Raw genomic sequence first — 10,262 nt, forward strand, 5'->3', positions numbered from 1 at the left:
TTCATGATTTTTCAAGTGGAGCCACTTTGGCAGAAAAAACCGTCAAGGTGAAAGCCACATTCCACCATGCTGATGCCCACACAATACTGCACTTTCCCCAGCACCAGGGATGGGTGGGCTTTAGGAGAAGTGGGACCCTGTCAAGCAGCAGCACCATCTTGATAGATGTCAGTAGCGGGTAGGGCAGTGAGAGGCACTTTGAAGCATAAATTAGAAGGTGTTTGCCTCTGCTCTGGCCACCCACACCTGCCATCTGCTCAGAGCAGCAGTGCACCACCCAGCACCCCCTGCAGCAGGGGGACAGCTCTGCCACTCAAGGGGTTGGTTCCTTGGATGCCAGGTGAGTGGCAGAGCCGATCCCCCACCACAGGGAGTGCTGGGCGGCAGGCTGCAGCTTAGAGCAGCTTGCAAGTGCTGCCGTAGCGGAGGTAAACACCTTCTAATAGATGCTTAAAGATGCCTCTCTCTGCTCCCTGCCCTTGGCAGCACCCACACTGGCCGCTACTGATAGCTGTGCATGGAGCACTGGAAAATGTAGTCCTTCCCAGTACCTGCCCCAAAGAAATCTATGGGGGCAACTCTGGAAAGGACTACACTTCTCAGCACTCCTGTGCACCTTCCAAGGTGGTCCCAGGGCTCAAGAGGGCTCCATCTGTTTCCCTTAAAGGAGCCCTATCAGCAGCTAGCAAAGCTCAGCACTGCACCGTGTGAATGGCTACTTCTGCACAGTACCAGGAGAGCAGAGTACTTGGCTTTGCAATTAGTCAGGGAAGCTCACTTAGGACTGCCACTGGCTCGAGGGGAGAGCTGCCACTGGCTCGAGGGTCCTGCAAAGAAGAATGCTGTCTTAGACCATGATCCTACTGCTATGCACATGGAGGGCACGGTTCATAAAATCCCTGCTGGTGAGCAGCAATGTACTAGGCCAGGGCTTTCCCCCCCAGGAAAATTCAGAAGTGCACAATGGTGCATGAGTATCATTCACGTATAGCATGCACTGCTATACTCTTGTGCATTTTCCTTGTCTGTGCACACCTACTTTGTTACGTAGTGTCACACTGCAGAACATTTAGAAGTCTACATAGAGTTGGAGGAAATCCTCAGATATGGAAATCTCACAGCACTCTTGCAGACGAGATATGGTAAAGACCCTGTGGGGTGTAGCAGTGGAATCTGTGGGAAGCTTCTTTGTCAGAGGAAGGAGAAATGGCTGAGCTTAATCAGGGTCTGGGTTCTAGAGGAGCTTGGAATACTCACTTCACTTTTCTCATTAAGCAGTCTTAACCCAGCAGAATACTCTGTGCACAAAAGGTCAGGTTAGCAGCATAATGTACTCTGCAGATGTATGTGCGATATAAGACACAATGATGTATCATGTTAATCTCCCAGGCTTACAGAGTTGGCATAGCTATGGCATATGCATGCATTTTTCTGCTGAAATCCTGCTTATGAAATATGATTTTTTATGCTTCCTGGCATTGGATTTTTCCTCTCTGCATCCATTAAATATACAATATGTAAATATGCACTTGGGACCTCTACAGGCAAAACATAATAAATAACTTAAGTGAGCCTCAGAGTTTATGGTTATATATCTTAATCCAATGCATCTTAGACCATGGCATGATATAAAATCATACTCTTCAAGCATTAGGAGAGCTAAATTGACTATTAGATCATGTACTCTTCCCGACAATATTATGCTTTAAGGAGCTTTCTGTAGGACAAATACATTTGTCTTGAGAAAAGCAGCATCAAAATATTGGTGAGATGATGTGGAATAATTTCTGGCTACTGATAAAGTGTTGGTTTTATTTAAAGCCTTCGTGAAGAACTGAGTGGGCATTTCAGAGAGTGAAGACAGCCTGTTCCTTCACCAAAATACCTTGCAACAGCAGATAGAGAAGAAAATAAGGATGACAACAGACAATAGTTGGTTTTTAAGGGGACATTAAAGAGGAATTGCTACTTGTAGTATGTAAAGTCATAGCACATTTGCTTCTAAACAGGTTTTGCATATTTATATCTTGTTTGAAAATCTTATCAGATCTGCATGGCCAGAGGTAATGGTGGAGCAAAGAAATATGTCTGTACACTATGGGAAGTAATGCCTCTCTCAAACCACATTGAATTTCCTTGACTAGGGCCGCACAACTTCAGCCCTACAGCCGCTTGGGGACTACAACTCCCATCATCCCCAGCCAGTCATCAAGTGTGTTGGGATATGTTGTCCAGTGTCTGCAGGAGGGCCGAAGTTGTGCTGCCTTGCCGGGGAAAGAGCTAGGATGTGGGAATGGGAAGATTGCTTCCGAGAAAATTGGTCTTTCTGGAAGAAGGCGGAAAAGGAAAAGCTGTTTTACAGACAGCCAAGGGTGGTTCCAGAGTGGGGACAAGGTTAGGGAAGCACCCCCTCACACAAGTAGTTTGTCCCCTGCCACACCCTATTTCTGTTTCAGAAATCTAACGTGGGATTCAGCTTTTCCGACTGCTTTGCCCCTTCTGAGCACAGTCAATTGTGTTTTGGGTGCTGCTACTACCAGAGACAGCAATTGCAGACAGCAATGTTAGATGTCATTACCAAAGCAGAGACCTCCATTAACTGACTGTGTGAAACTGATGCCATATAGGAAATGAAGAAACCAATGCGATGAAATAGTTTTACAACTCCCCAACACATCCTGTAAGTAAAGGTCTTCTAAGCAAAATAGCCACACGTGCAGCAGAGGGTTCATAATCGATGGCATTGAGAAGAACCCTGTCTGAATATGCTTTTGATTCAGACCCACCAAGGACTAGTTTACGTGACTCCATTGAAAAGCATTGTGTCTGACGTGAGATGGGGTGACATGGAACTTCTGAGGTGGCACATTCACACATGCAAGTCATCACTGAATGCAGCAGCCATCAAATGATGAACTTCCATATACGAGCCAGTCTCAACTTTTGCCATGATAGAATATGTTATATATTATATATTATGTGATATATGATAGATAGATAGATAGATAGATAGATAGATAGATAGATAGATAGATAGATAGATAGATAGCAGTGTCAAAATCAAATGCTTCTATTCAGACATTGCATTGTATGTGTGTGCAGGTGACTGAACACATGTATATGCTTTTGTTTATTGACTGTACATGCATTCATTTGAAAAGTGAACAGGCACCAGGAAATGTACTACTGTACATGTGTTGCATGTAATGTGTGAATAACTGTATGTGAATGCAGATGTACATGTGCAACCTCATGCTACTTTGGAGACAAGCCAATATCTGATAGCACTGCTATTATTTAGTATTATTAATCTGTGTTGTGACACAATAAATTGTTTTGGTTACAATCCAAACAAGGATTTGTAGGAGTATTTGGTGGGGGTGGGGCAGGGCATGTGGAAGCTTCTATGCCAAGCTGGAGACCATCATTTTAAGATATAAAAAGAGGTCTCCTTGATCTCTTCCACCATTTATTCACTGACACACAATGTAAGTATGCAGCTAGTCTCAGTGGCTGTCATTTCCATAGCATGTTATTGATATTCAATAGACAAATCTAACTGACAAACATTTATGGCCTAGAGGGATATTACTGGAAACGACCCATAATTGTTCCTGTTTGTTTGTGTTTTTAATAATAAATCTGACTAAATCATTGTCCTAAGGATTAGACAGTCCCCGTTGATCAGCCAGGTAATGATTTCCCATCACATCAAAAGATTGACTATCCTCCCGGGCCAAACTGTACTGTGTAAAGGCAAAAGTTGTGAGTCCAGGAGGAGGGCAAATCCAACGTATAAATCATGAAGGCTAGTTCCAAAACATATGAGGAAAATGTTCTTCATTTCAGAAGCTTTTAATTTAGCTGAAAAATTGGAACGCATAAATGGTTCAGTCTTTTCATTTCAAGTCAAAGTCAAGCTTTTTTTACTGCTGCAACAGAAAAAGATCGTCATTGCCTATGAAATGCCACAAAATATCACTGACGGGCAAAATAGACAAATTAACCTTTCATGCTTTATTAACTGCACTGCCATTGTTCTGACCTGAACAATCCTTTAATGGGTCAATTTATTAATCTAGCACCACTTATTCTGCATTGTTTTTAATAACTATTTGAACAATGGTCAAAATGTTTCCTTTACCAACTAATTCTTTAATGTACAAAACAAATAGTTGATCTTCAAAAAACTAGTTTGTGCAGGGTAGCTTAACTAATTTGCCCGACTGACAAGAGATAATGTGAAGGAGCAATTGAGTGAAGTGAACATCTCTTATCTAGGAAAGAAGAACATTTGGTTGATATGAGTAAGATATGCAAGTTGTGCTAGAATATTTGCCTCACAAAAGAACACCAGCAGTTACTATGGCTTAGGGATGTGCAAAACCAGTTTGACCAGTTTGAGCTCAAACCAGCCTGGCCCTCCAAATGTGGGAGTTGGTCCAAGCTCGACCTGAACCTGTCCTGGTTTGACTGGTTCTGTGTGCTTGTAATAGGATTCCCCTTAACAAGGAAAGGGGGAACCCTGTGGGGTTTTTAAAGGGAGGGCAAGATGCAAGCATATTTCTTTATATTTTCCATATTATCTATGCTTTCTGCCAAAGTCATTGCTATAAAGAGTTTCCTTTTTGTCCAAAATTACAAAATTTGAATTAGTAATATTTTCTATTGGCGCCTTTTTTACAGAACCCTTATAGACCAGACCTGCTCAACTCAGGCCCCCACAGCTGTTTTTGGACTACAACTCCCACAATCAGCCATAGTTGCCAATAGCCAGGGATTATGGGAATTGTAGGCCAACATCTGCAGGAGGGCCACAGTTGAGCAGGCCTGCTATAGACAAACATTTGACTAGAGCAGTTTATCCTTAACACAGAAATGCAGTAATGGGGCAGCTGCTAAATTCCTCCCAGATGTTGTTGTTGTTGTTATGGCATGGGACTGTAAAATAAAGTTAAGAGGAACAAACTTTGGTTGTTGTCTTGCTAATTGAAAAAGAAGACATCCCCCAATATACCTGGAGACATGATAGCACCGTTGAGCAATCTTTTTTTTTTTTTTTAATAACACTTTTTATTCCCATTTATACTGGTAGTTCTAGTTTGGAACTATCAGAACAGCACTAGTTTCCACTATTTAAAATGTGTTTTTGATTTTACTCTAAGCTGATTTTTAACTGAAGTTACCTGTCAGTAGAAGAGGGTGTTTTTAAAAAAAAATTATTTAAAAGCAGCTGCCACTTTCTCTGTGGATTTGAGAGCAGCTGCAGTCCGAGGCACAGTTACTTCAAAGGCCCACTCAGCAGATGCCATTGCATGCAGGCAGAATTCACATCCATGAAAGAAATGCTTTGGTAGAGACTACAGTTCAGGATCTTAAGGGTCCTGGGGCCTCTGATTTAAATTGTAGAAAATAGCAGCAGACATAAATAGTATTTCCCCCTTTCTCTTCATAGAGCTGCATTTTCTTTCCTTTTCCCTTTTGGCGTGGTGAAGTGGGGGAGACTTTAAATCAAACTCAGGTCGTTAGGGCTGATGAATTCCACACAGCTTGATTATTATTCCTTAATTGCACAGGTTGTAACACTTGTATAGGATCTACAGTATCTTCCTTTTGAATTCTGCTCTGCAAAGTAATCAAAGTGAAAGGTAGCATGTATCATTGGTGATAACTAATGATGGGCACAAAATGGAGCTGTCAGGGCCAATATGAACCTTTCAGGGCCCTCTATTCAGTAGCTCAGGCCTGGATCATGACCCTACCTTAACAGAGATCTGGTTGGTAGGGACTAGAGGCAGGTCTTTTTTGGTTGTGGCCCCTTGGCTTTGGAACACCCTTACAGAAGAGCTCTGCCATGCTCCCTCCCTCAGGATTTTTAAAGAAACTACTAAAGACTCATCTCTTTAGATAAGCTGTTTCCAAAAGATTGGGGATAACTCACTTTTAATTAGACCCCATTTTGCCCTCCTCTGTTATACCTCCATACCCCTCACCCTCCCTTACTTCCCCACCCATAGTCCTCCTTTTCCCCTCTCTCTGACCCCTGGGCCTTCTATAGGGGATGGAAGGGAGGAGTTGAATTCTTCTTCAGCTAAAATTAAAATTTGAGATGGAGAAGATGTCATTATGCTCACCCCATATTTGAGGTGAGCATGATGAGTCATTGAAGTTCATATTCCAAACCAAGTGACTTCAATGATTGGCAGCCCTCTAATGCATTCTGTGTCTCGGGAGTTCACATTAAAATCTAAAGGGACAATGCAAGACTCTAGGTTGTTTTTATTCAACTCTTGCACTTCAGGCAAATACCCCTAGGAGCTGATGTACACATTATCCTCACCAGGGGCATTCCAGTAAAACCTGAGGTGGCTTTCCACCATCACCACAGCCATAATACTTTAAAGGACTTCACTTGCAGTTGGGGCTCATTATGCTTCCGGTATCCGTGCTTCCCAGTAGCGTGGCTAGGGTGAGGGGCCCTATGTTTGTCCCCCCCCTCCCTGGCAGCACTACTGGGGAGTTTTTTTGTGCATGTGCACAGTACATACACTCTAGTGACATCCCCTGTGTGTAACGTCACACATAAGGTGGTGTGACCAGAGCCCTGTAAGGGCTATGTGATCTTTCCGTACATCATTCCCAGCTGGTGCTTTCTTGCTGGGTGCCTGGTTTTTCCCCCTTGCTCTCCATCGAGGGAGAGAAATGAAAAAAAAAGGCACCCAGCAATGAAGCATCAGCTGGGAATGAGCTCTGTAAAGCTTTCACAGACTTCTGGGGCTTTGGCTATGTCCCCTTGGTGTGATGTCATACTCAGGCATGTGGCCAGCACCCTTGAAGAGTCGTACGAGCCCTCCAGAGCTCATCTTCTAGCCACACTCATTGTTGGGTGTGTGCTTTGTTCATCCTCTCCCTCGCTCCAAGCAAGGGAGAGAACGAACAAAACACACGCAGTCAACACACGCAGTCGGCAGCCCTCAGTATTTGGGAAGCTCAGATTCTTTGAACCTGTCCACCCTATTTTAGCTCTCCCCCAATGCTTCCCCTCCGAGAAGTATGGCTTGTCAATGGGGTGAGACTAGTATGTACAGTAAACATTACAGAGAAGATGAAGTGTCCCAAGGTTGCTATTTTCAGCTGAAAGAAAAATGTGTGCAGGAGCTCTTATTCTAAGAGCGGATGCAGGAGAGTTTGCAATGTTATGATTGTCTTGGAATGAGTATCAGTTACCTGCAACTGGTCAAGGCAGTTTGCCAAACTTCTGAGCTCTGAATAAGGTGCACCAGAAGTGCTTGCAGTGCCTTAAGGCCTCATGTTATTCAACACCCCAGCCTGGAGGGTTTCCGGTGCTTGCTTGCACAGACATGTCAGAAATGAAAGATGCTCAGCTGACATATTCCAGAGATCCCTCTCAGATGGCAGAGGGAAAGATTATAAATACTGCAGCCCAGGATGAAATCACATGAGAATTTGCTACATATCTTGTGGTGGCGGTAACTCACTCTGTAGTGAAAATTGTTTGTTGCTTCCAAATTAAAAGTGAGCTGAGCATCACTGCATTGTATGTCCCATACTTGCTTGCCTGAAATTCCCAGTGGTTGTGCTAGTAGCTTACCACATGCCTACCAAGCAGCTTTCTGTGTAGTAGTTAAACTGCCACACAATGAATGTCTAAGGGTGCAGAGGTCATATGCTCTTATAATGGATTCTAGTCATGTATTACTTTCAGGGAAAAGGGCAGTGGGAGAACTCATGCTCCTACACATCCACTCTCTGATGGTCGCACAAGTATTCTGGTTAATGCAGCAGAATTCAGTGAATTCTTGGTACACCTTGAATTTTAAAACTCTAAAGCAGGAGAAGAAAATCAGTAGATGAGGGGAGAAAACAGAAAATAAAAGCTGAATAGTCAAGATAAAGCAGCAGATATTTCAGCTGTGCTCTTCCTCCCTTGATACCAGACAAATATTCTTTTTTTTCATCTGTTGCATTCCTTCTGAAAGATTGAGGATGAGTAAACACAGGCCTTCATATCTCCAGCAGTGCCAAATCCTTCTCTAACCACTGCGGAATTATTACTCATTTCATAGAATCAGCATGGTTCTTCTTCCAAAACAGATACCAGATTTAAAGACTGTGTGCAGGTAGTCTAAATGCATAATTCTGACAAGAGTCTCTTATCCAAGCAGATTAGAACACAATAATGTGGATCTACGAAGGCATTACTTTAAGATGGAAGGAGAACAGTTTGGACAGATTGACCAGTGACTGGTTTGATTGATTTAAAATCACCTCTGCCCAAACGGAAAGATCTTTAGAAGACATGTTGGCTTCTAAATAATTTAAAATGTTGGCTTGTGCCCTACTTCAGTATCAGCATGTAGGCTTGTATCCTGCTCCACTGGTCTCTTAAGAGTGCAGGATGTATCACCTAGGCAGAACTTCAATGAAAATTGGCTTTCCAAACCAGTAGATAAGGCAACTACATAAGCACAAAAGGATGCATGCATGGAGCTGCACCTCCAATTAAAATGAAGGGAGAAGCGTACTTGCACAGGACCCCCATGTTTAGACTTTAGTTGGTGCATAGGAATCAAAAATCTTGATTCCCTTTAAGAATTGTCTGCCCAGATATACAAATAGAAGTAACCAAAGAGACTTTACCCTCCTTGTTTCCAACCCATCCAGCACACTATCCTCATGCTCTTACTTGAGGCTTGCTGGTCACACTAGTGCTCTTATGCAATGCAAGTTTACACAGTCCTGAATCCTCATTCATTTCCATATGAAATAGCAAAAGATTCTTGATTCTCTAATATGAGAATTTTAACATATAAGCAACATTGGCCTGTTGTAATAGACTTCAGCACCATGGTCAGTTCAGTGACTTCAGATTGAAGATGTATGCTTGAATGCTTGGCCTTTCCTTTCCAAACAAGAGGATATCTCAAACAGTTATCGAGTTGTTCTAGTAAGAAGTAATCAGCCTACTTTCCTAGCACTGTCTCTACAACTGGACTAAATTTGGTTCAAATCAAAGTCCACAGGTTAGATCCCATGCACCTCAAATAGTTCAAATCGGTTAGACAGTCCTCAAGTTAGTGCACTTGCACTGCAAAAGTTCACACATCCACCATCTTGGATTGGGGCACATGACATAATCACACCATAATCGTGACATAATCACACCATTGGGGCATCCCTATGTGTCCATATAGCTGTAACGAATTTGTTTAAAATCGGTTAGACTGTCCACAAGTTAGTGCACTTGTGCCTCAAAACTTTACATGTCCACCATCTTGAATTGGATTGGATGACATCATCACAATCTGTGCTGTTGAGAAGTCCCTATGTGTCCCTACAGCTGTAGCAAATTTGGTTCAAATCAGTTAAGCAGTTCACAAGTTAGCCCAATGTCGCCTCAAAAGTTTATGTGTCCGCCATCTTGAATTGGGTACAAATCGTTTTGTACCTGAATTGATTCTCACATCCCTAATTTTAAGACACACTTCTGAATGCTAAAAAACCATCGGATTCTGTGAAAACTCAATGGCCATGTTCTTAGCCAATCTCAGAGAATTAAAAAGACAATAATGCAGACAGACCTTGGAATGTCTTCCTACAGAGGACTGTAAATATTATGCAAACATATAGGCCAGTGAAAAAGTTAACTAATTTGGACTTGGTTGAAGTCAGGAATGGGCAATTGTTCATATTTAAATATTTTAATCATAACCCAACCTGCTTCCCAGGCTGTTTACTGACTTGGCTGTCAGGAAAACTCATTTGATTAAAGAGAATGCTCAGTCAGGGTGAATCCAGATTTGGAATTTGCATGCAGATATAGATATTTAATGCATATTGAATGAGGTCAGGATGTACCAGGCCAATACACTTTGGTTCAAAGACAACAGAAAGTTATAATACAGAGCATCTGATATCCAGTACAGCATAATTTTGACACCCTTTCACCTTCATGTATACATAACTATCAGACCACATTGAAATACATGCATAATTAGATTATCTGTAACAAATGAACACATCCATCCATGCATCAAATAGGAGGAAATTAAATCACAATACAGCTTTAGAGAACATCCCCTTTGAGAAGTTGGGAAACTAACACAGAATAGAGTTCATTTGAGGAAACTGATTACAGAATAATTCATTTGGGGGAAATGATTTTTTCCCTTTTGCTTCATACATTTGGTAAATCATCAGTCAGCTCTCTTCAAAAGGGATATGGATGGGAAAAGAAACAC

This window comes from Hemicordylus capensis, chromosome 1 (assembly GCF_027244095.1).
Source record: "Hemicordylus capensis ecotype Gifberg chromosome 1, rHemCap1.1.pri, whole genome shotgun sequence".
Classification (NCBI taxonomy): Eukaryota; Metazoa; Chordata; class Lepidosauria; order Squamata; family Cordylidae; genus Hemicordylus; species Hemicordylus capensis.